Genomic DNA, 25,167 nt, shown 5'->3' on the forward strand with positions numbered 1-25,167 from the left:
AACAGCAGGGGGCAACCTGTTCCAGAACTGCAAGCACTGGAGAAAGTAACCATCCTCCAGAGGCTATATTTTGGTGCACTTATTTCTCCTCTCAACTGAATCTGAAATGCCTGATTTAAGCTGATCTGCTTTGGGGACCATACGTCATTATTCTGGTTTTCTGTTCTTTTAGTTACTTACTTCAGTCATATTGTGAATTTCCTTTTCTTTTGTCATTGGTTCTCTCTAAGCCCAGGCGGGCAGATCACAAGGTCAGGAAATCAAAACCATCCTAGCTAACACGGTGAAACTCTGTCTCTACTAAAAATACAAAAAAAAAAAAAAAAAAAAATTTACCCCTTTGGTGGCGGGCGCCTGTAGTCCCAGGTACTCGGGAGGCTGAGGCAGGAGAATGGCCTGAACCCAGGAGGTGGAGATTGCAGTGAGCCGAGATCGCGCCACTGCACTCCAGCCTGGGCAACAGAGCGAGACTCCGACTCAAAAAAAAAAGAACTTGTCCTGTGCCTTATTAGCAAATTAGCTCCACTTGGCTAATCCATTTTCATTGGAAATTCTGTGATTTGGGTTATATTTCCTCATCTTGGAGAAAATCTTTCATTACCCGTTTACATCAGCTTCACCCTTCAACATTTCGGAATGCTCAGGCTTCCTTCCATTTCCAGTATACTGTAATGCAGGTGTTTTATCATTTCAAACACTTTACATAGAGTTGTGTTAAAGGTTTATTTATCAAATGAAATAATTAATGGCAAATTCATTCAGTCATAGTCTTTTTGCTTATACTGTCAACTAGAACAATCTACTTGTTTCTCTTCAGGTTGCCATATTTCAGTCCCTGCCACTAGTTGAAAATTTAATAAAAATTATAATGAAATTTTGCAAGTATATTTCAATTGCAGATTTACTTTTTAATTTTTTGGAGTCAGAGAATATATGTGGATGCTTTTAAATGCCTTGCAGCTTCAAAACGCTTGTCACATAAAACAACACTTCTTTCTTCACTTCTCCCTGATTCTTGATTCCTGTCTCTGGCAGGTGACCATTACTTACATTTACTTCTGGTATCTGTTTCTATATTTCTAAATTATATCTTTATTTTTTAAATGTTATTTTAGATATTACCTATTGACCATTGCCCAAACCCAAAAGGCACACTTCTACTCCTTCTAAAACCTTAATGAAGTTATGTCACAATTTACATAAATAGTGTTTACATGGTTATGGGCTCTGTGAGTGTTATCTGTAGTTGAACCATGTAAAACACAATAGTTACATTTTTATATGCACTACTTTTTGTTTTTCCCAGAATTAGTAATTGCTTTACTTTTTTATTTTACAAGTTTTTTAAGTGCTTACTGTTCACAAACTGTCTTTAGAATTGTAATTCCTGGCCAGACACATTGGCTCATGCCTGTAATCTCAGCACTTTCAGAGGCCAAGGCAGGAAGATCACTTGAGCCCAGGAGTTCAAGATGAGCCTGGGCAATATAGTGAGACTGTCTCTACCAAAATTTTATTTTAAAAATAGCCAGATATGGTGGCATGTGCCTGTAGTCCCAGCTACTTGAGAGGCTGGGTGGGAGAGTCACTTTAGCTTGTGAGTTTGAGGCTGCCATGAGCCTATCATGCTACTGCACTCCAGCCTGGGCAATAGAGTGAGACTTTGTCTAAAACAAACAAACAAACAAACAAACAAACAACAACAATGTAATTCTTCACATATCCAAAAACATCAGGTAATCTGTTAGTTTTATTATTTAATTTTTTGAGGGCTATCTTATTCTTGCTCCAATTTTGCCTGTTTGCTCTTTTGTCCTGCTGCACCACTGTAATTCTAGGGTTTTACTTCATTACCTCATTTTGGTGTCATACATTTTCTAGTGGATTTCTGTCTGATAAATGGTGCATGGGAGCTACATTTCTTAAAATATGCATATCTGAAAAATGCCTTTTTTTCTATCTTTTCTTTTGGTTGATAGTTTGACTCCACAAAATCCATGGCTAGAATTTCAAAAGCATTTTTTGTTATTATTTTTTATCTTACTTTAAGTTCTGGGATACAAGTGCAGAACATGTAGGATTGTTACACAGGTATATGTGTGTCCTGGGGGTTTGCTGCACCTATCAACCCATCATCTAGGTTTTCAGAGCCACATGTATTAGCTGTTTGTCCTAATGTTCTCCCTCCCCTCACCCCATGCCCACCGACTGGCCCCAGTGTGTGTTGTTCGCCTCCCTTTGTCCATGTGTTCTCATTGTTCAAACCCCACTTATGAGGGAGAATATGCAGTGTTTGGTTTTGTGTTCTTCAAAGGGATTTAATCATCATCTTCTATCTTTCAACTTTGCTTTTGAGAAATCCAGCACCATATTGATTCCTAATCTTTTGTGATGTGCTTTATTAATATGTTTCTCCTCTTTGGACGTATTTACCAACTCCTGTTGAGCCATGGTATTCTGAAACTTTATAATAATGTACTGAGTGAATGTTCACTTTCAATTGCAGAACTCCTGGCCTTGTGTTCTAGAATTTTTGAGTGTGGGTATTTTTTTTATTTGATCATTTATTTCTTTCTGTTTTTTTTTCTTTTTCTTTTTTTTCCTTCTGGAGATTTTGACGGTTTTGTGCAGATCCTTCAATTTACTTATATCTTATTTCTCATTTACTTTCTCTTCTGTTGATTTTATTTTGTTTAATTTTCTTCTCATGATAGAAGCCCAGAAATCATCTAATCTTTCATAGGTCTTAATGAATTCTTTATTTATCCTATTTATGTTTAATTTCAATAGTTCTTTTAAAATTTTCTCAATGTTCTTATTTTTAAAAGAACTAGGATTATTGTTGTTATTATAATAGCTTCTCTTAATCTATCTAAAGATAGTAATGATATTTTTATAATATAACTATATTTTCTACCACAAATGTACTGATTCCTCATAGTTTCCTCTTACTCTTTGTTTTAGTCCTTATGTTTCTGGTTGAGGTTTTCCTCAAATATCTGATGATTTTAGCTCTCCCATTCATATTTGAGGCACTAAAGGGTGACATAGAAACTCTGGATCCTTAATTGGACTTGTCAGGTGATCTAACAAGAACTGATGGTTTAATTGAAAGATTCTTGAGTATTCCTTAAGGTTGGCTGGTCTATTTCCTCTGAGAAGAATTTGGTCAATCTTCAGGCTGGTGGTATAAGCTTGGCTGCAAATATTCTCGCTGTGGTGAAGGAAAGGAGCTGGTAATCTCACTACTCTCTATGTGACATTCATTAGGTCTCCTGTTTCCAGCTGTACCTGATGTCCTCAACACTATGCTCCTTTTGATTAAATCTTCCCAGAGAATATACCTCTGACCTTTCAATCCTCCTCTGGAGTTGGGGAGGGATAGATTCTTGACTATGTGGGTAAAGGGAGAAAATTTAGGATGAACTAGCTATATAAAGTGCAGGTCCTAGTGAAATATGAAATTGTCAAGCTACTTGTTCAACATTTTTTAAGAGTTTCAAGACGGCAATAGCAGATCAGTAAAGTACATGGGGTGTTCCTAAATATGGGACCCTGTGCAAGTACACAGGTTGCAGGCCCATGAAGCCAGCCCTAGATTTAGATATCTAAGTACCTGTTAATTAAATTTTAATGTAATTATTTACAGTCCTACCTGCATGCCTAGTTCTTCAGGGATACCTGGTGCCTCTAATCCCTGAGTTTCTTAAATTTCTAAGGCACAAATAAACTTATTTTTTGACTTTCTTTTTCTTCTCCAAGACTCTCTTTACCAAGTGCTTGATTGTCATGTTGCTTTAGTCATCTTTGACTAAAGCCTGTCTTCGAGCCTGCACAGTTGTGTTGAAATCTTTCACATGTTGTCTTCTCCTTTCTTGTTCTCTTCATTCTTATAGATTATTTGTCTTTTCACAAGTCTATTGTCTCTCATTTTACTTGTGTTTTGGAAGAAAATTGAAATACATTTTTGCCATATTGAATAGGAAATCTAAATTTTAGTTTTATAGTTTTCCCAAAACTTCTTCATTGATTTTTAATATATTTATATTTTCTGTAAGGAATAGAATGCTTATTTGGTCAAAAAATTATTATATTTAAAATATTCTAACAGAAAAATATTAATCTTAATAACCTGTAATAAAGTAATAAAGGCATTTAACAATTACTTACTTTGGTAATTAAGCCAAGTTAATTCTTAGATGTGCTTTCTATATTAAAGTTATCTCTATTATTTAATCATTTGACATTCAACAAATATTTATTGAAAACTTCCTATGTTCCTATTGTTACTGGCGGAAGGTCCTGACTCTGAGACTTCCACATTCCTGGCGTTTTGAACAAAGAATTGGACAAAACACACAAACAAAACAACGAAAGGATGAAGCAATAAAAGCACAGATTGATTGAAACAAAAGTACACTCCACCGAGTGGGAGTAGGCTAGAGTAAGCAGCTGAAGAGTGCTGGTTACAGAATTTTCTGGGGTTTAAACACCCTCTAGAGGTTTCCCATTGGTTACTTGATTACAATCTGTGTAAATGAAGATGTGGCCCGTGACCAGTCTGATTGGTTGTGGGAGGGGACCAATCAGAGGCTGAAGTAAAGTTACAAAGTTACATGCAAATGAAGACTAGGCCTGCCACCAGTCTGATTGGTTGTGGAAAGGAACCAATCAGAGGTACTTTTCATTCTTCCTCTGCAATGCAGTGCAAAAAGAGTAGCCTCTGATCCTTTTGTTACTTTGCTGTGGAGAGGTGGGGTTTTCCTTTTATTAGTTCTAGGAAGTTAGTGTGAATCAGTCATAGGTTCCCTGCCTCCAGATCCTATTCTCTTTCCTCACAAATGGCCAGGAACTGCTCTGAGTGCTTGGTTATATAACATATTTATAAAACATTACTGTATTAGAGAGCCTTGGAATCTCCCTTGGGGAATCTTGGAGAAAGTCAAGTTCAATGTCCTTACTTTAAAGATAAAAAAGTGAAGAAGACAAAGATAAAGAATAACCCAGAGAGGTTATTAAATTATGAACTTCTTTAAGAAAGAGACGTAAAGTCTCTCTAGGCTCTTTGGTTGTTAGTTGCCTTGTATTAAAAATTGGTGATTCATAAGATTTTATTTTTAAATGTTTTAAGAGATATAGCATAATTTAAAACACTAAATTGGCCAGGCACAGTGCCTCATGCCTATAATCTCAGCATATTGGGAAGCTGAGTCTGGCGAATCACGAAGTCAGGAGTTCGAGACCATCCTGGCCAATATGGTGAAACCCCATCTCTACTAAAAATACAAAAATTAGCCAGGCGTGGTGGCAGGCACCTCTAGTCCCAGCTACTCAGGAGGCTGAGGCAGAAGAATCACTTAAACCCGGGGGGTGGAGGTTGCAGTGAGCCAAGATTGCACCATTCCATTTCAGCCTGGGAGACAGAGTAAGACTCCTTCTCAAAAGACAAACAAACAAAACATTAAATTATAGATCACATAACATCTTATTTGTTATAAATACTTTGATATGGTGAAATGTATGAATATGTACATAGTTCTCAGATATTTGGATTTTGAACATTAAAAAGCAAATAATTTTAAAAGATGAAAATCGAACAGAAAAATTATATTAGGTTCTTGCAAACATAATTGTGGTCTTAAAAGTAATGGTGAAGGCCACAATTACTTTTCCACCAACTAATAATTTATTCTATACAAATGAACCAAATGAAGACCATTGATCAAAAATCTAAGAACCTTTGCCTTAGGGAAGAGCACATCACTGGAAACATCTCCAGTCAAAGTCTTTTGGGGCAGCAGTGATACTCTGAATGCGACCTTGGTTGGGTGGCCCAGGAGACACAAGCAAGAGAAAGACCAGGAAGAAACTGGAGGCAATTCAGTGTTAATGAATGAAAGCCCCACCACTGCCTTTCACTGGATCCCCAGATTTGTGGTAACCCCAGTAGTCAGAGTCCTTGCGAGCAAGAAGCATTCAGCTGTAGCCCCTGTTAATAGGGTGGTCTCAGAAAGAAGCTGAAAATAAACTTTCATTGTGTCTCTTGTTAATGTCTTCTTGATAATAGATTAAATAGTTTTAAAAGGTAAAAATTAGACTCCCAAAGTCTCTTGAAAGCAAAAAGCAATTAATAATTTGAAGGGTCATTTGCTATCTTTTTGTACATTTTGCCCCACTAAACAATGACTAAAATAGTCAAAATTGATTAAATATCTAGTTGCATCAGGAGTTGGGCTAAGTGCTTTTCCTACATTGTTCTATTTGAATCTTATGGTTAACAATTTTGCAAGGTAGATGTTTAATAGAGAAATTAAAGTTCGTATAAACTAAATTCACTTGTCCAAAATGAAAGGGTAAGGGAAGGTGCCAAATTTTGAATTCAGTTTTCTCCTACTTCAAAGCCCGTGTCCAACCAAATACGCAGAAACCATGTTTATGACATATGGATTAGATTTATTTTAGTGTACATTTTTTCGTGATGCCGTGGCTGGCTCTGTTGACCAACTGATTACCTGATTATGAGAAAGAGTGAGATGAAGACATTAGTAATATCAGTAAAATTGTATCAAACAGGACTGAATGAAAACAACTGAGAACTTTATGGAAAGACATTCATAGGGCCCCCTGATTCCAGTGACATACATATGACTTCTGACAACAGGTCATCAAATATGACATGGTGACTCAAATTTATCATATCATGTAATGAGAACCGTATCACAGATTATTCTTTCTTTACTCATTAGTTGTCCTCCCCACAAAGTATGAATGGAACAAAATGAAACAAAACTCAACTCAACTCAAATCTGAATTCTTTCTGCAGGATATTGCATTATCCCCAGAAAAAACATTGTATATCTGATAAAACATAACTATTGGGAAAAAACACTGACATTGTGTTTTAAGACTGCTCTGTTTATGCCAAAGCATTAAAGTTTTCTGAAGATTAAAAATATCTTGCTTCTAGTAGAAACCTCTGAGAAGAGTCATGTGCCCTCCAAATCTGCAGAAGATGCAAAATTTATTGAGGAAATTACTAGAATATAGATGGTAACAGATAAAAAAGGAAAAAATGAGTACAAATTAGTTTTTCTTTTCCTTTCTCCAAGACAATATGCTCTGGTTAAAAATAAATTAAAAGTTCGTTATGAGAGAGAGAACGTAGCTTGGTAGAGCTGTGTGTGTGTGTGTGTGTGTGTGTGTGTGTGTGTACATTCCTAACTCAATTATTTATTTTTCTCTATCAACAACAAAGCATAATACTATATGAATTTAGATCAAAGAAAAAGTAGTATGGACTACAGAGAGTGTTTTAACGGGAGAAGGAGGAAGGGAATGAAGGAAAGGAGGGAGGGAAGAAAAGAAGGAATGAAGAAGCCAGGTGCAGTGGCTCATGCCTGTAATCCCAGCACATTGGGAGGCCAAGGCAGGTGGGTCACTTGAAGTCCGGTGTTCAAGACCAACCTGGCTAACATGGCAAAGCCCTGTCTCTACTACAAATACAAAAATAAGCCGGACGTGGTGACACACAACTGTAATCCCAACTATTTGGGAGGCTGAGGTATGAGAATCATTTGAACCTGAGAGGCAGAGATTGTAGTGAGCCGAGATTGTGCCACTGCACTCCAGCCTGGACAACAGAGTGAGGCTCTGTCTCAAAAACAGAAAGAAAAAAAAAAAAGTAGGAATGAAGGGAAGGAGGGAGGGAAAGAAGGATTATGGTTCACTGGCATCAAAAAAATATATGCATAACTAAGGCTATAGCTAAGTGAACTTCAGGAAAGCCAGAACAAATAGTACCGGGAAAGGAAAAATATTTTGTGGTTCTTAAACCAGTTGCCCAAGTGCCAGTGCTATTCATTGCTTAAGGTTTGGCAAATATGTTCTTGAACTCAGGTAAAGTAGAGTTCAAGTTTTTAAAAACAAGATATATTAAATGTATCAAAGTCTTTGGTGGGTTTATGTTATCTTGCAAGTAGAGTAAAATTTCAGACTCTTCACAGTTCTTGACTTGCTAGCAGAAGACATGAGAGTCCTGGGTCAGAGACAAAAAACTTTATTACTCATTGCATAGCAAGCATGGGTTTCCTTTGTCTTGGCAGGGAGACATGGAGGGTTCTAGGTAGATGCTGCACACACTGTGCTTTTATGTCACAGTTGAGAAAAGCTGAGCTTAGGGAACCTGAATTTTTTATCATATGCGATAAACAAACCTGCTTGCCCTTTGCTCCTGATAGAGACGTTCTGTTTATTATACTTGGCAGTATGAAGACCTGCCCTCTGCTCCAGAAGGAGGCACTATCTTCCGAAGTTGTTAGCTATCCAGACATCTATGAAAAGAGAGCGCGGAACAAAACCACACTGAGGACATTCAGAGACATGACAGATTCATGGAAAATTGTCTTCTGACAGAAACATAAGGGTATTATAGTAAATATTCTAAGTGTGGATCAGTAATGAATTCCTAGGGAGATCCCCTAGATCATAGATTTGGCAACTCTTGTGAGTTACAGGCAGGATGATAATCAGAGTAGGAAAGACCTCCCCCAAGCCTCCAAATAATGCATCATATGGCTTAATAATTAGTATTGTATTTGGTAGTAAGCTTCTCAGTTACAAATTAGACAAATTATTTTGATCTTTCTGATTATATATTATTCTATCTATGATATTTAGAATAAGATTACATAGGGATTACAAAGTCAAATATCTACAAGGCCCAGCAAGTAACCGAAATGTGAAGTGAGTCACGTATGCACTGTAGCAGGGTTTCTCAATCTCCTTACTCTTGACATTTGGAACTGGATAATTCTTCCTGGTTGGAGGCCATCCTGTGCCTTGTAGAATGCTTAGTGTTATCTTTCGTTTCTACTTACTAGATACCAGTAGCATGCCCACTCTTAGTTGTGACAACCAAAAATATCTTCAGACATTGCAAGATGTCCCCAGAGGGGCAAAATCATGCTGAGTTGATAACCGCCGACTATAAAAGCTAAAGAAATCAGCTTAAAAGGTGCAGGGTCTATTCCCCCAGAACTGATGGTTGCAAGGTGGGAAGACTGGTCCCTTATTAAAAAATTTTCAAAAGAAGAAATCTATATATTTTAATGTATAAAAGCACTCAGTTTTAAAATATTGGTGTGTATATATGTGCCTTTCCTACATTATTTCTGGAGTATGACCAAGAGGGTCAGATATTTGAGGGGTTTTGGTCCAATATTTATCCGACCCTCATAGTCAGGACCATGTCCAACATAGAAACACAAATTTTTATATATGTGTGTGGTTGGGATAGGTCATTTTTAAGTAATGCCCAGTAGGAAAGAGAGTGATATAGGGCATCGGAAGCATGCAAGGCAGCTTAAAAATGAGTCAATCAGAGAAACAATGAGATTAAAAAATGTTGCTTTGAGATGGCCATGTGTATTTATCCTTTATGGACCCTGCCTAGTATTCCTTTTACCTATTTTGGCTGCTCAGGTACTGCATCTGTAGCAAGTTGTTGGAAATTTTGACAATGGCATTGTCAGGGAGCTTCCCACCATGTCTTAGCTCTCCAAGAGAAAAATAAACTCTTGGGAGGAAGATGTGTTATCACAGCTCTTTTATCAACCATATGCACCATTTGCTGGTTTATCTACCTAGGATATGAGGTGTGCAATCCACTGGAAATAAACATCTTTATAAAATCAATTTTTAAAACATTTTATTCATTTGTACTAAGACTTCTGCTCACTCTCTTATTATATACTATGAAATAAATGTCTATGAGTCAATTCTCCAAAAATAATACCTTTTATAACAAAAAATTTTGGTAGTAGTACTATATTTATGGAACATGAAGCAATATAAAAGTAATTCTTAGGATGATATTCTCCTTTTTTTAGTTGAGAAACATTCTAAATATGTCAAATCTACTGGGAATATAGTAATTAAGAATTATAGTTATTTTCATAAAGTGTTAAGTGATTATGCTATTTACTAATTAGGAATAACAAGTTTTTTCCATCATAAAAAACAGAATTCAGAGTGATTCAAATGAAACAACACCATATTGTAATTAAATGACCTGGTCAGAGGAAAGTGAATGTTCACTGAATCTTTCACCTGTTATTCATATACAGCCACTTATTCCATAAATCAATTTGCTGACTTGGAATCCCTGAAGTCCAGTTTTGACAAGACTAACTCTCTAAAGTGTGAGAAGATAGTGATAGCAGAGTCTAGCAGTTTAAAAGTTATATGCTCGGGAAATATTTCAAAGGGTGTTAGACTGAATAAAGAAGTCTACCGTCTTTATGATGCCAACGAATCTAAACTTCACAACATGATATCTTCAGTTGCCAAGGTGTGTACTTTGTAATTCAATGACCAAAAATGGTTTCTGAAAACTTCATTCTCACAAATCTCTTTAGAAACAGATGGAGTTCTAAGACAAGCATGAGGTAGAGGAAGGTTTGCTTAGATTTCCCAGGCCAGTATTTCCTTTTATTTTACTTACTGCTCTGCCTACTTCACCTTTGGTTTCCTCACATTTACTCCCAAATTTATTCTCAGGAAATTATCTGATATTTACAATTTAGAGTGCGTTTGAGTCATATGTGGATGTATAAAGTAAGCCTTATATCTGACTATAGAATGAATGACTATTCCTTGTTATATAAATTTCAAGCATCAGCTATTAAATGTAGAAAAACCTGTCATGTAAGAAACCCTTTCTTTGGCCCTTGTAATCACAACATATGGATGGCATGAAAGAATTGCTAAAGAAAGGTTATATTTATGATGATTATGTCTACGTCAAACTCTTGTAGCCTGGCTCAGCCTAGGAAACATTCTGGATTTTTTGTTACTATAGTTTAACCTGAAAAGTTGGATGTAAAACAAGGATACGTATATATGAAACAAAGACAGAGTTGGAGCTCCCCAGAGGGCATTCAGACACAGGGCAGTGGCTCATGGAAACTTTGAGTCATATTGGCTAGGCACTGTGCCTCATTAATTCCTCTTCCTCACCCTTATCTAAAGTCCTCAAAGGCATCATGGAAAATTTCACGTGTTAAAAATCTTTTCAAAACTGTGCAGGCAAAGAGATGGAATATAGTCTCCCTGTTAGATTTCAAGAAATTGTATACATTTTATTCCTTCCAAAGCTGATACACAACTGGTCACTGTGGTAGTGAATGAATCAAAGCGCCATCTGTCACCTGTATCTTGAGTAAGTGCAACCCATGCAATGTAATCCTCAAGCAACTTCTATTTTCACTCCCACTGTCTCCCTAATTGCTCTGTTGGGTTAGTTCTTGCTCCTGGATAAAAACTCAGTCCCCAACTAGTTCAACTAGTTACTTTTGGGTAACACAGGGTATTCTCTAGTCACTTCCTGTAGTAAAACACAGTCTCAATTGAGTAATTATAAAGTCCATCTTGATCTGAAAATCAACACTGCCATCATGATTTAACTCTAAAAGCTTCTTCTCACTCATCTCCTACCTGCTGCATATAGAAGCCTCTGGTCAGCAAAGAGAGGGACAGCAGTCAGTTTCTCCCCTTCCAACCTAGGGCAGTGATTTTTTCCCCCCTTTCTATGTTGCTAACCAGGGTTAGCTCGTAGGATGGGACAACATATAAGAAATCAATAATATAACTTAATGGTTACTGTCATTGTAATCCAAGGTCAGTGTATTAGTCTGTTCTCACACTACTGATAAAGACATACTCAGGACTGGGTAATTTATAAATAAAAAAGAGTTTTAATGAACTCACAGTTCTGTGTGGCTGGGGAGGCCTCACAATCATGGCAGAAGGTGAAAGCCATGTCTTACATGGCGGCAGACAAGAGAGAATGAGAGCCAAGTAAAGGGGTTTCCTCTATTAAAACCATCAGATCTCGTGAGACTTATTCACTACCATGAGAACAGAGTGGGGGAAACTGCCTCCATGATTCAGTTATCTCCTACCAGTTTCCTCTCACAACATGTGGGAATTATAGGAGCTACAATTCAAGATGAGATTTGGGTGGGGACACAGCCAAACCATATCAGTCAGTATTTTCTGGGCTCAACAGACATTAAAATGTGACTCTTTCTATGAATTTCTGTAAGTTCTTCAGAGACCACTCCCATTACTCCCATCATTGCTGAGGATCTCTTATCTACAATTCATTTGATGAGATCAAACACATCTCAATTCTGGCTTACTCCTTTCTCAGTTGCTAAGAATAGGGTGACTCTTTCAGCATCCTCTACTAAGGTCTGGTCGCACTTTTGAATAGGCTCTAAGATGCTCTGAGGCCAGCTCTCTGCCGGGCATGGCCCAAGTCATGCACAAGGGAAATAATCACTCACTTTTGGCCCTGAGAAACTCCAGGAGTATGAATAATTCATAGCAGCCCTGCTCCATTGCTCAATGTCTGGTACTGAGAGCAGGGGTTAAAACCCCTGCAATGTCAGTACTTTATCCACTTCTATCCTACTTAATCCATCAAATAGTGGACTTTGGAGCTATGAAGCTAGAGACAACACTGTAGTCTTCAAATGATTACCAATGACTGCAATTCACATGGTCCCTCTTCCCTTGCCTTATTAATAGGAAAATTATGAGAGTTTTCAGGAAGAAGATACATGGTCACTTGAGACTTTGTGTGGGTGAACATGACAGGCTTTAATGCCTTTTTGAAAATAGTTATCTACTTCCAACAATGAGAAGAAATGCTTTGTGATTCTTCCATTTCAAGCATCAATCTCTTGGAGGATCTCTCCCTAAATCCCTTCTAATAAAAGCACTCCCCAGTGATCTAGTGTCATAAGAATTTGCTCAGTCTAGGGCTAGTTTATTTCCCAAAAAAGCCATCTATAAGATCTACGTCAATTTCCTTTATAGCAACATTTTATGTAGTGTAGGGCAATAAAATAATTTTTAATCTTCATTTTGCGTGGGTTATTCACTGAAGAATACTTCTAGTCTGGAGAATTCTGACAAGGACTACAATTAAAGCTAAAATTTAGCTAGAAAGCAGAGTTTTCTTTTTAAGTATATTTATGGCCACTAACTTGAACAACTCCAAGGTCACTGCTTACATTGCAGTCAATGTGCATGACCTTATGTGGAGACTTGCACATATTTTGGGTGACTCCTATACATGTACATGCATTCTCATTCCTTTTTGGCAAGAGCAACAGAAAAGAAATTATGCAACAGTCACAAAGCATATGGGTGTGTGTGTGTGTGTGTGTGTGTGTGTGTGTGTATGTGTATTCTATTGACTGGAGATGGGCTTTGAAAAAGAACAAAAAAGAAAATATCTTGCTGCTCACTAGAATACAAGCTTTGTGATGGCAAGAGTTGTGTTCACTGATGAATCCTAAGTACTTAGACTATTGACAATACATCATAGAACCTCAAAAAATATTTGTTAAGTGAATGAATTGTTTGTGTTTCATTTTTCTCCATAAGAAAGAACTGAAAGTGATATTCCACCCAGTTCCCATGTGAGTCATGAAAAAATCTAATTTTATTTTACTTTATCTCTCAACAAATGACTTTTTCCAAAAGATACTTTGGAAAAAATAAATTTTATTTTGATAATAATTTATGAGGATTCTAATATGTTCCAGTTACAATCCCAGGTGTTTTCACCTAAGTTATTTAACTTGATCTTCCCAATAATTCTACAAGGAAAGTATCATTATGCATGTTTTTACAGGTAAGAAAACAATACTACAGAGAGTTGTCTAAGGTAATGCATAATAAATAGCAAAATAAGGACTTAAATATTGGTCTTTTGACTGCAAGCCCAACAGTTTATTCACTCTACTGAAACATGCACTTTAATTTTCATGCAGGAATTAGGTTATGTTATTTTATGACATGCTTCATTACATTATGTATTTCAGATTTGTTTCCTCATTGTAGTATGAGAAACTCTATACCAAAGGAGAGGAGAAACTTAGAATACTTTTAGTCTTGACCCTAAACTTTTCTACCTAATCCTTCTTCCATTCAATTGGAATAAACTCTTAGGCTGGATTGATTCCAGCCCAGATGTGTAGTTGCTATAGATATATAACACCCTGGGGTGGGTGGTAGAGTGGAAGTGGGTTGGAGAGTATTGATACGGGCATTGTATTGACTAATAAGGGTGCGTGATTGTGAAAGCAACCCTCAGATCCAAGGCTATTTGAAGCAAAACCTGTTTTAATAACAATAGGTAGGCCAGGCACAGTGGTGGCTCACACCTGCAATCCTAGCACTTCGGGAGGCCAGGGCGGATGAATCACCTGAGGTCAGGAGTTTAAGACCAGCCTGGCCAAAATGGGGAAACCCTGTCTCTACTAAAAATACAAAAATTATCCAGGCATGGTGGCACATGCCTGTATTCCCAGCTACTTGGGAGGCTGAGGCAGGAGAATCACTTGAGCCTGGGAGGGCAGAGATTGCAGTGAGCTGAGATCGCACCACTGCACTCCAGCCTGGGCAACAGAGTGAGACTCCATCTCAAAAAATAAAATAAAATCAAAATAAAACCCACCAACAACAATAGGTAGATGTTAAAGACTTTCTTATGATTAAGATACATTGAAGCCCACTTTCTACATTACAACAGATATCTTCTTGGCTTGGGCTTGGCTCCTGATTGCAGTAAAAAATATGAGCCATAATGAGGAATATATCAATTCAGAGACAGAAGGTAGAGAAGCAACACTGATTTTGAAATATGATTATCCATGTGCTCCTAATTGAAGATCTCAAGGGTTTTGGAGTCAACTTAATAAATTATAGAAAAGCACAGTTAAAATGAGAAAACTAGGTTTTATTTTAAATAATCCTGATGATATTTCTCAATATAACATAGATAAAGACTATCCATAGCCTTTAGTTTTCTGACTCTGGAAAAGTTAGGAAGTAAATCTGGGCATTGGGCTTCAACTCAAATGGTTGTCCACTGTGAAGGATTTCTTAAAATACTGAGGAAACATAGATGTTTATCACTCACACTCACTCTGTATCTCCGTTAGTCACTTATCTTATTGACCTGGAATTATTAATTTATTTACCTGCCTTCCATCATCAAATGTGTATTAAATGAATCAATGAATGAGCACCAGGAAACAATGTCACTGGAACATGTTGTTTTCTTAGAGAACTGCTATGGTTTGAAGGTCTGCCCTTTTCAAAACTCATGTTAAAACTTAAGCCCCAATGTGACAGTATCGAAGTGGGGCCTTACAAAGTGATTGGGTCGTGGTGAGGGCTCTGCCCTCGTGAATGGATTAGTCTATTCATGGATGAATGGATTAATGGGTCAATGAATTAACTGGTTATCATGAAAGTGGTGCTAGTGACTTTATAAGAAAAGGAAGAGAGATCTGTGTTAGGGCTCTTGGGCCTCTCGCCATGTGACATCCTGAGCTGCCTTAGGACTCTGCAGACAGTTACCACTAGCAAGAAGGCCCTTGCCAGATTTAGTCTCTTTACCTTGGATTTTTCAGCCTCCATAACTATAAAAATAAATTCCTTTTCTTTATAAATTACCTAATTTTAGGTATTCTGTTATAAGCAACAGAAAATGTACTGAGACCAGAACTTTGATTTAATATTTGCCTGTGTCAAATAGTCTGCACCATAAATATGTCTCATGATTGTTCTTTAGCTTTCTTTCCATTTCTAAGGGTTAGTAGTGGCTATAGATATTCTTTCCCCAGGCCAAACCAAAGGGAATAGAATGCATTTTGTAGTAATAACAAAGGACAAGCATCAATGACTCTTTTCTTAGAAATCGGTGATTTTCAGCTTCAGTTTGTCTACACATCATCTGGAAAGATCATGAAGAACACAGACGATCAGGCTGGTTGTAGAAGGATTGCTTCTGGCCTTCTTATTCTTACCAAGTTCCTAAGTGATTCTGGTAACTGGACAAAGTTTAATGATAGTTTCTCTGGTGGAAAACAATTGAATTGTAATACAATTTCTTTCCCCATTCGTGAAGCTCTGAACTAATGGAAACTCACCAAGGAATACAAGGGAAATACATAAAGAAAGAAATAGTGGCCGGGCACAGTGGCTCATGCCTCTAATCCCAGCACTTTGGGAGGCCTAGGCGGGTAGATCACCTGAGGTCAGGAGTTCGAGACCAGCCTGACCAACATGGTGAAACCCCATCTCTACTAAAAATACAAAAATTAGCCGGATGTGGTGGCACATGCCTGTAATCCCAGCTACTCGGAAGGCTGAGGCAGGTGAATCATTTGAAACAGGGAGACGGAGGTTGCAGTGAGCCGAGATCACGCCATTGCACTCCAGCCTGGGCAACAAAAGCGAAACTAAAAAAAAAAAGAAAAAAGAAAAGAAAGAAATAGTGCTAATGTTTGACAGCACTCCCTACCACAAGCATGTGGGTATTACACAGGCCATAGGCAACTGAACAACCAATAGTCAATTTGAATCCTTTGAGTTTGAAGGGAAATACATATTATTTGAGGGTTTTCATATAGAGTTTGTGTGTGTCTGTATGCTTCCACAATTTTTTTTTCCAGATGAAATCTTATGTGGAATCTAGGCATGTAAAACTTGGTTGAACAGAAGTGTCTCTATTGAAATAAACGTGGTTGAGGGTGACATGGGCCAGTCAGGCCTACTTACCCACAGACCTACTCCTTTGCATCTTATAGTGGCTTTTAAGGGCTCCATGAATTCCTAGGGTTTCTTACAGCACAGTTTGAAAATCAGCAATGTATTTTATTACCTTTTCCCTACTATCCTCCCATATTCTTTTCGGTGGACATGAGCAATGCTGATTTAACAAATCATTACATCTAATTTATGGCCAGGTGTAGCGGCTCATGCCTGTAATCCCAGTACGTTGGGAGGCAGAGGCAGGCGGATCACTTGAAGTCAGCAATTCTAGACCAGCCTGGCCAATATGGCAAAACCCTGTATGTACTAAAAATACAAAAATCAGCCGAGCATGGAGGCACATGCCTATAGTCCCAGCCACCTGGGAGGCTGAGGCACAAGAATCGCTTGAGCCTGGGAGGCAGAGGTTGCAGTGAGGCAAGATCATGCCACTGTACTCCAGCTTGGGTGACAGAGTGAGACTCCATCTCACCAAACAAAAAGAAAAAGAAAAAAAAAATCCAATTTATGGTCAGGTGCCAGTGACTTCCCACTGTAATCCCAACACTTTGGGAGGCCGAGGTGGGAGGATTATTTTAGGGTAGGAGCTCAAGACCAGCCTGGGCAACCTAGTGAGACCCCCATCTCTAAAAAGAAATTAAAAAAAAAAAACAAAAACAGTCAGGTGTGGTGGGCCATGCTTGGAGTTCCAGATACTTGGGAGGCGAGGCAGGAGGATTGTTTGAGCCCAGGGGTTTGCAGCTGCAGTGAGCTAGGATCACACCACTGCACTCCAGGCCGGGTGACAGACTGAGACCGTCTCTTAAAAAAAAAAAGCAATTTATACTTGATCCTCACATTTCAAAGGTACCTGTAAGCCAGGAAATTCATGCCAGATCTACTGAAAGAAAAGGCAAGATGAAATTCTTGGCGTAGGTTTCCCTCTGGACAGAGAGAAAAGCCTGAAGAACAGCAACACTGGGCATGCCAGGCAGATGAGTTTTCATCCTGCAGCTGCCAGTTTGGCTTCCTCGTCCCTCCTTCCCCTTTTAGGAGACACGTGTCTTTTTCAAGGGGAAAGGAAAGGAGAAAAGGTTCCTTCTGCTATTCCATGTGGGGCAATTTGCTCTCTTATCCTCAGAAAATGGTAACATGACTTTTAAACTTATTATTCAGATTGCCTCATTATTGCCTTATTTAATGCAGTCATTTTAACCAGAAGTTAATTTTTTCTTTTTATATGGACCTTGAGGAAAGTTTCTTCCTTTAATTTTTATTTTATAGTTTAAATTTCTTAGCAAACTGAATGCAGCTTTTAGAGGTTCAAGGGAATACCTGATATTGATGATTTTTTTTTTTTTTTTTTTTTTGAGACGGAGTCTCACTCTGTCGCCCAGGCTGGAGTGCAGTGGCCGGATCTCAGCCACTGCAAGCTCCGGGCCTCTGGGTTCACGCCATTCTCCTGCCTCAGCCTCCCGGTAGCTGGGACTACAGGCGCTCACCACCCGGCTAGTTTTTGTATTTTTAGTAGAGACGGGGTTTCACCCCAAATTAGCCAGGATGGTCTCGACCCTCCTGACCTCGTGATCCGGGCCCATCTCAAAGCCCCAAAGTGCTGGGATTACAGGCTTGAGCCACCGCGCCCGGCCTTCTGATATTGATTATTAATCAGACTATGTAATCTCTGAAGACAGGAAACAGATGTACATTTCATAGAGCTCCATCTACTTTACTTCAAAAGGAACTTGTCTGATATGTACATTTCATAGAGCTCCATCTACTTTATTTCAAAAGGAACTTGTCTGATATGTACATTTCATAGAGCTCCATCTACTTTACTTCAAAAGGAACTTGTCTGATATGTACATTTCATAGAGCTCCAGCTACTTTATTTCAAAAGGAACTTGTCTGATATGTACATTTCATAGAGCTCCATCTACTTTACTTCAAAAGGAACTTGTCTGATATGACACACGGAGAGATGATACAATTGTTTTATTTTTAAAGCAAAAACCATATTTATCCACATATTCCAGAGACAGATGAACAACGAAGAGACACACACACCACACTAGGATTAAGTCACTAGAGGATTAGCTCCTTAAATCTACTTTCCTGAAAACAATTGTCAGGGAGTGCTAAAACTGATCCTTAATTCTTTTAATAGAGTAGCAGGAAGAAAGTGTACTTTTCCTTCAGACTATCAGAATCCTTTTGGGAAAAAGATATTTAGATGATAATAGTAGAATATTTTACTCTATGTTCTATATTTCTTTAGTGTCATTCTTAAAACTTTGCTCACCTGGCTGAATTTAGAGATGTTTACGGGAGAAAATTCTCTCTAGCTCCAAGAAGTGCAGTGAAAGAGAAAAGAGGTAAATTTCTTATTTGTATTAAAATACACATTTGTAAATGTAGACTAAAATCTAGTATTGGCATATTTTAAAATTGGTGGAAATAGGCAGCAAGATGTGCAGTTAGCTCTTCTCTGACCCTCATACTTGTGCTTATACACGAAGACCATGCACCTGCATGCATGTGATCAGTGCAGTGTGGAGCCTATAGTCCATCTGCAGACAGATGTTATGCTGGCAAGCATATGTATCAGCTAATATCAAGGTTGCACATTCAGAATGGCACCAAAAATTTAGTCTTTACATTCGTAAGTGTAATACACTTTGAGGAATTTCATCTTCTCTGGTTGCTACATCTAGACTCACACATTTAACAAGAGCTTAGAATTGAAATTGGTTTTTCTATCATGCTACAAGTTTTTCCCCATTTTGGTTTTTGCCTTTAAAAAGGCAGACACAATATAAATATAGAAAGCAGTGGGCAAGACACACAAAATAAATGTAATTCGCTTTAATATTAGACCAGTCTTTTATGTAAAAAGTTTAAAAAGATAAACTGAACTAAGCCAAAAATATTACTTCAGGCATCAGGATGTTGATGTTTAGGGATGTAAAAAGAGATCGAATGACCCTTTCTTTGATAAATCTGCAGGTTTTTAACGATCTGGGCATAGTCCATGCAAAAGAAATCCAGGTGGTTCACTATAGGTTGAATGAATTTTAACCAATCTAGAATGTTAAAATAACAGTATGTCAGTAGTGATGAGAAAAGAGAATTATCCTATCTACAATTCTTGGAATATTGCCTAACAATCAGTTGAGAAAAGCCAAACCTCATCTGTGTAGTCAGTGCTTGTTGCCTTCTGATATGGAAGAGAATGAAGTGAGTTCTATTAGAACCTCAGTGTTTGTACCAATTCCTCTTCAAGATGAGAATGTTAAACTATTACTTATTTATTGCCCTACTTCAGGGTCTCGGTAATCTGAAAATATTTCCACTTCCACTGGGATAGGTTTATAGGCTTTTCCTAAATGCCATTTCTCTGTTTGAAGCAGCATTAGGAGAAAATGCCATGTTCTGATGAAAATGACATATCCCTACAGGAGACAGAGAAAGATCTCTTACAAGGGAACTGACGTGAATCTCCTAAAGTTGGAACATTAGGGAACTGGGTGCTGGCTAAGTCCTCATAGGTGAGTCACATCTATGGTGGCAGCCCAGGCCCAAATCCTAAATGATGATAACTACACCATCCGCTCTCCCCCTTTTCCTGGTAAAGATGAGTTTAGGGGCTTACAGGGGTGTGTGAAGGTTAATTTTACATGTCAACAGGCTGGGCCATGGGGTATCCAGACATTTGGTGAAACATTATTCTAGGTGTTTCTGTGAGGGTGTTTTGGATAATATTAACATTTAAATTGGTGAACTTTGAGTAAAGCAGTTTGTCCTTCACAATGTGGGTGGGCCTCATCCAATCAGTCGAAGGTAGGAATTGAACAAAAAGACCAGCCTCCCTCAAACAAGAGAGAATTTCCCAGAAGATGGCCTTTAGATGTTACGTGCAGCATCAGCTCTCCTGGGTCTCCAGCATGCTGGTCCACCAAGCAGATTTTGGACTCTGGTTTCTTTAATGGTGCAAAGCAATTCCTTATAATAAATCTCTTTCTCTCTGTACATGTAAATATCCTATTGGTTTTGTTTCTCTGGAGAATCCTGACTAATATAAAGGGTAAAACTTATATGTGATTTCTGAGGACTTAGAAACTAACACTGTTTGGCTCAAAACCAGAAGATTATGGTCACCAAACTCCCTGGTAATGATTTGATGACTCTTTGATTAGATGTGACAAAAGTGGAGATGATGCGTTGTCAGGAGACATTGAAATGCTAGTCTGCAAGACAGCCAGTGTGCAAGAGTTAGCGATCCTTTACCCCTCTCATTCACTCATCCCTCCATTCATTTGTTGAACATTCAGTGAATATTTACTGAGAGCTTCCAAGGTGTCAGGCACTGCACTGGGCAAAGAATATTCTTGGATTGTAGTGATCAGGAGATAGAAACCACACTCTGCAGGTTTTACAGAGGAAGTTTAATATAAGAGTTAAGCTATAAAACTAAAACTCTGTAGGTTTTACAGAGGAAGTTTAATATAAGAATTATTAACTATAAAAGATAAGGAAACTTCACATAGTACCCTAGGGCTGAGGGAGAGTAGCCAAGAAAAAATAAACTTGGTGATCACATTGGAGAAGTTATATTCAGCCACAAAATAGGAGAGATATTCACCAGTTTAGCCAGTACAGTGTTAGTCTGGAATTCTGGGCAAACAAGAGTCAGCCCTTAGCACTGCAGGTGGGGAGCAGACCATCAGCAACTGTGACACGGCCATTCAGGCGGCCCTGTGCGTGGTGGGATGTGGGGCAAGGGGTCTTTGAGTTCTGCATTGAGAGTGTTGTGAACGGGTTATTACCAGACCCAGGCTACGCCGTTGGGTAGTTCCTGACTGTCTGTGACTCTGGCAGGTGGCAATGGATAACTCTGGATGTCCTTCTGCCTTCCTCCCACCAGAAATTACAGAATGCCCCTTCCTCCTGCGATGCCCTGCCAGTGCCCTCTACTAAGAAGGCTTCACATCATGTTCCCTTTTAAGGAGAAATGCTTATAGGAACTCTGTGGTTTATCATAGCATATATTGAAGGATGTATTTGGAGCTGAGAGGCAATAAACTGGTAACTGACACACAGGTGAATAACATGTAGTCCCTTGCCTCAAGTTGCTCACTGCATAACATGTGGCACAAACCACGTATTAGGCTGCTTCAGAGGGACGGAACCAGTAGAATCCATATGAAAGTGGATTTATTAGGGGGAACTGGCTCAGACAATTACAGTGGCAAAGACTTGATAGGTTGTCTGCAAGTTGGAGAACCAGAGTCTGGTAGTGTGGCTCCCAGAGAAGCCGGTAGCCTGGCTCAGTCCAAAAAGCCCCAGAACCAGGGAAACCAACAGTGCAGCCTCCAGTCTGAGGCTGAAAGCCCAAGAGCCCATAGGGGTCCAGTGGTGCAAATCTCAGTGTCTAAACCTGAAGAACCTAGATTCTGATGTCCAAGGATAGTAGGAGAAAAAGGCCTCCCACTCCAGAAGAAAGAGAAAGAGTGCTTTGTGTCCCCTTCTTGTGCCTGCTTTGTACTAGCCAGGCCCCCAGCAGATTGGATGGTACCCTTAAGAGTGGCTCTTCCTCTCCCAGTCCACTCACTCAAATGTCAGTCTCCCCTGGCAACACCCTGAAAAACACACCCTGACACAATGCTTCACCAGCCATTTGGCATCCCTCAACACCATCAGGTTGACACCTAATATTAACCATCACAGACAACTAAACAGACAGTTATTTAATAGCATGACAAATGTTGTGTCTGAGGTGTCGTGTGCTAAAGGGAGATGCAACAGGGCACCTAATCCAATCTTGCCATGGTGGAAGATGGTGCTCAAGCTCCACCACAAATGTTCCCTCGAGTGTTATCCCCATTTGGTGGCAGACTCATGAATCTATACACTCCATGCATGTCTCCTCAACTTAGGCAAAATGGAGTTAGAGTTACCCTCCAATAGTATGGTCTACAAATTGTCCCGAAATCTCTCAAGATAATTTCACATCTTTTTTCACAGAATGCAGTCTACATCTTACAATCATTATTCCCATCACCCAATCTGAATCAGATTTCTTATGGGGCATTTAGAGCTCTTGATTTCCTTAGAGAAAAAAACAAAAAACAAAAAACAAAAAACAAAGAATAGAAAGACATTTTAAATCATGAGTTCTCTCCTCCTCTCAATGAGGAGAGGACTGAGAGCCTCTCACCCCTCCCACCTTGTACAAACACAGTAAAAGAAGAAGATGAACAGTTCCATGGGGCAGTGCCCCACACTGGACACATGCACTCTGCAAATGGAAAAGTGATTTCTTTCTTTTGTCTGTGTCAGAAGAACCAGGTGTCCGCAAAAGCTTATGCCATCAGTGAACACTCAGCATCCTCTTAATGTAGAGCTTATCCTAGACATTATTATATCAAATGACATAACATCCTGGAAGTCATAAAGAACCATATAAATGTTATTGTTATTACTTAGGATCATTGACCTGTAGGTTGGAAGAGCTGAAACAAGTATTTTTTATGTGTTTAAGTATGACATAAAGACCAATAAAGACTACAGTCATGTTAGACCTTGGCTTTCATTTCCAGCCACGCCTCCTTCCCAGACTTGTTGCTGGCTTTTTCTCTTTTACTTCATGGCTCTCAAAGTTTGCCATCTTAACTAGCCCCAGAATAGCTAGTATCTGTTCAGCTGGGAGCATTGCTCTGGGGAAGCATTTTTTTCGTTTCATCCCTGATTAACTGGGGGATATTCTAGGACTTGTGGGTTGGTTGAATCATTTCTTGTTAAGATTCACAGGACTGGGCATGGTGGCTCACATCTGTAATCACAGTGCTTTGGGAAGCCAAGGCGCGTGAATCACTTGAGGCCAGGAGTTTGAGATCAGCTTGGGCAACATGGTGAGACCCTGTCTCTACTAAAAATTAAAGAAAAAAAAAAAAAAACCTAGGTATGGTGGTGTGCCCCTGCAGTCCCAGTTACTTGGGAGGCTGAGGCAGGAGGATTGCTTGAGCCCAGGAGTCTGAGATTACAGTGAGCTGTGATCACACCACTGTACTCTAGCCTGGGTGACAGAGAGAGACTCAGTTTCTAAAAACCATCATATAAAAATATAAAACAGATTCATAGAGCTAAAGAGAAAGAAATCACGGGGTTGGGGGATGGGGGCAGGGAACTTATCCAGAATAGAAACTCAAAATCATAATGGCAAAAAAATAAAATAATAGGATAAAATAATAGGATAATAATTATACTTAGTTGCTTAGAACTACTTTTTTTTTCCTTTAAATCAGCATATTTCTCCATTCTTTTCTCATATTGAAGTGATAAAAAAGACCACACTTTCCCTAGAGTGATTGCTTTAGGTCATAAAGAACTGAGTGGTCACAAGTTGTCTGAGGTGCTCCTTATAAAGGACTTGACAGCTGATTGTGAAAACGCCTCCTTATCGCAGGGCTGAAATCAGAGCCCACCCTTGCTTAGCCTCAGTGAGGATAAGCTGAGGAAGTTTGGAAAGATTATATCTGCCCATACCGTAGGAGAAATGTTTCAGATCCGAAGGAATCCTTCTCTCTGTAAACCCCACGGATGCGTGCGTACATTTCTAGCCAGACTGCTAAGATAGAGGTTGCTCTTACTCACTCTCCTCAACCACATTAACTGTTAGAGGTATTTTATGTTAGTATTAAAAGTTTTAAAAAGAAAGAAAAAACTTCAATTTGTTATCACGCATATTCCTTGGTAGAATAATGAACTAGAAAGTGTGTATACAATGTTTAACTATAAATTCCTCTCTGAAATCTCCTTTAGGAAAAGCTACATTCACTGATCTTATAAAATAACTTTATATCATATTCTTTTCTTTTTTTTTATTATTATACTTTAAGTTCTAGGGTACATGTGCTTAATGTGCAGGTTTGTTACATATGTATACTTGATGCCATGTTGGCGTGCTGCACCCATCAACTCGTCAGCACCCATCAACCCGTCATTTACATCAGGTATACCACCCTGAACGCTCCCGATCTTGTCTTTTCTTTTCTTTCTTTCTTTCTTTTTTTTTTTTTTTGCCTTTGAAGGGAGAAAAAAGCTACTTTCTTCTGAATGGGACAAAGAAGTTTGTCTTGCACGTCCTGCTTGATGCTTTCCTGGGTTTTAACGAAACCCTCATAAGTGAACAGCTAATCTACCAATTATTTGAGTCCAGCCTTTACATTTAAATATGGATAAAATATAAAGTATTAGTTATACAAAAGGGAATGTGCCAGATTTCTCAATAAAAAGCCCCCTATGTCATAAAAATGTCCTTTCACTAATCAAAATATCACCTGAATGAAGTCATCATGTTAGCCTGATTGCATTTCCCTCATATATGTGCAGCTGCATTTGCGGCTCCATAAATGTCATTTGATTATGAGAAAATAAACAGGAAGAGACTCAAAGGGAGTCAGTACAGGGCCTGCTTGTTTACCTGCGGCAGCTTTCTTAGCTGAAGAACAAATGTCATGCAAATGGTGCACCAGCAATGAGCTGCCAATCACC

Source organism: Papio anubis, chromosome 13 (assembly GCF_008728515.1).
Source record: "Papio anubis isolate 15944 chromosome 13, Panubis1.0, whole genome shotgun sequence".
NCBI lineage: Eukaryota > Metazoa > Chordata > Mammalia > Primates > Cercopithecidae > Papio > Papio anubis.